Genomic DNA, 2,768 nt, shown 5'->3' with positions numbered 1-2,768 from the left:
TTTTTCAGGCAATAATTGAAAGAGTTAAGGGCTGGAGTCACAGTGACATTAAACATAGAAAAAGGCTGGTGTCATATATTACAGGTACCTTGTTGTATCAGAATTTACCTACTGAACTGCTAAGAGTTGTATTCTTTCTGTTGAGGCAAATTTGTGTATTACTGGGGGACTTCTGGTCTGGGCCCGAGCATAGAGCAGGTCACAGGAGGCAGCTCTGTACCCAAATCCAGAAAAACGAGAGAAAGAGGGACTCCCAGGAGCTTTAACTCAGGCAGCATCCCAGGTAAAAATGAATCACCTGTGATGTCTGCTGTTAGAAGTTCTAATCCAGATGCTGGCCTCTGAACTTAAACAACACAGACCTTTGAAGGGCCACTGACAAGAACATCAAACAGCTAGAGATTGACATCACTAATCTCAATAAATCCCTCGTTTTGCTGTCTGAAGAGACCTCCTAAAATCGCAAAGATCCTTATTGGACTTGATTTACTCTATTACAGTAGAAAAGGCTGTGTACAGCTCTTAACTGTGTATAGCCCTTAAAGAAGAAGGTTGCCTTTACATAGACAAGACAGAGAGGGTTAAAGAGGGCATGAACTAGGTAGTGAAGGCCCTAAGAAAAATCAGAGAGAGAAAGAGACAGATGAATGTTGGTACAAGAATTGGTTTTCAGCCTCTCCAAGGTTGTCAACCCTATTTCCTCCCATCTTAGGACCATTATTTGGGTTCTTTTTGCTTTTTTTCTGCTGGTCCCTGGCCAAATGGGCGGACTAACTCTGTGATACAACAGATAAATAATTTGGTAGCAAAACCTACTCAGATACATTATCATAAGTTAGCTACTGAAGACCACGAGACTCAAGATGAGGTTGTTACTTTATACAGGGTGTTTCCAAAACCCATCTCCACCCAACCTAAAGGGGGGGACTTCTGCCCCTAGACCAAGCAGAGAGGGGCCACCCAGAACCCCCTCTGACAGGCGATCTGAATTCTTGCTTAGGCTGCGAGGCTAAGCACTGTAAGGGAATATAAATAAAAGATAAAAATATCTCTCTGGGTTCCCTGAGGGACAAGCCTGACTGCATAGGGGTTGATGTCAAAAGTATCCCCTCTCCAGGAAAAAGATATCAGGATGGGTGTGGCCCTCATGCCTCACTGGACAACGACAGGGGGACTGGAGCCATTACAAGGTCCCCTTCAAATACTGAAGGTCAAGCCTCTATCCCCGCCTTTGCAAGTTTAGAATTGCCACAGCCCTTCTATACTTAGAGAAGGGTGGAGATGGCAGGGGCAGCCCTGCTTATACACTGAAGGCCTAAAATCAGCCACAGGCCTAAAATCAGCAATCGGCCTGTCATACATGTATACTAACACCAAGTCTTGGGTCTCAGTGGAAAAATATTGAAACAGATAGCTTTAAGCTAATATAAACAGGCAGCTTTTGTGGCAATTTACAAGCCTGAGTAGTCATAGACCTTGTAAATAGGTAGACTTGGCAGACAATACCGACTTAGATAAGGACAAGCGAGTCATAGGCAGAATCATAGTGACTTGTCCCCTGAACCTTCACCCAGCTGATACCCGGTTCTGAAGATATCTGTATTCCTCCTGAACACCCACACTCCAGTGTCATTCCCTTCCCCACATCCTGCCTTTCTGTGTTTATAACCCCTGTGTGAATGAATTACAATTTGAGAAAAAAACAAATTAGAAAAAATTTGTGTATGACTTTGAACTACCTGCTCTAATTCCTTCTCTACCCTCTTTTCACAAAGAAGTCAAGGGTGAATTACTCTCATTTGTTCTTCGTAACATAGTTAAATAAAGTTTACACCCTCTCCAAAGCCACCCATTATACCCTCTCTATTACTCAAACGTGAAGGATAGGATACATAAAGAGATAGTCGCTTACAGTTGCTGACTCCAAGATTGTGTCCACGGACATAAAAAAAAAAAAATCGGTATAGAATACTTTTAGACAGGTAAAAGAGCATACCCCTTCTTACTAATTTTTCCACATAAACCTCTATCAAGAAACATCTTTCTCAGACCTTATACAATCCTAGGTACTGAATAGTCAAAGCTTTCTCAGATCTTATACTATTCTAAGTACTGAATAGTCAAAGCTTTCTCAGATCTTATACCATTCTAGGTACTGAATAGTCAAAGCTTTTTGGATCATGTAAGCTGAGGCTCATAATCATTATGTAAACCAAAGAGAGAAGCATAATTATTCCTTTTTTTTTCATATAAGGAATCAATGTTCCAGTAAGTATAAACAGTTCTTTCAGGTTCCCGTGATAACGATTATATATCTATTGAAAACTTAGATTATGGCCTTTGAATTTTATTGTTTTGTCCTGGCTTGGCTTTCTGATCTCTACAAAAAAAAAGTTTTGTTTGTTTGCTTGCTTGCTTGCTTGCTTTCTTGCTTTTTTTTTTTTTGCCTATTTTTAAGGAACACATTTAACATTTCCATTGAGCTGTACCATGATAGATTGATTCATATGAATTATTCAGACAATAATTCCTTATATATATTTGAGGTTTAAAATAAAAAGACACTCATAGTCACTTTTTATTGACTAAGGAAATGAAATCCATCCAGAAGCACAAACTAAATCATTTCTATATGAGCAGTTTGCTTTTGCACATTTATTCCCTAAAGTGAAGTATGTGTGTATTTGTTTCCTTTCCTTTCCTTTCCTTTCCTTTCCTTTCCTTTCCTTTCCTTTCCTTTCCTTTCCTTTCCTTTCCTTTCCTTTCCT

The sequence above is a fragment of the Grammomys surdaster genome, unplaced genomic scaffold (assembly GCF_004785775.1).
Source record: "Grammomys surdaster isolate TR1022 unplaced genomic scaffold, NIH_TR_1.0 269, whole genome shotgun sequence".
NCBI lineage: Eukaryota > Metazoa > Chordata > Mammalia > Rodentia > Muridae > Grammomys > Grammomys surdaster.
Note: the sequence above shows the minus strand (reverse complement) of the source record.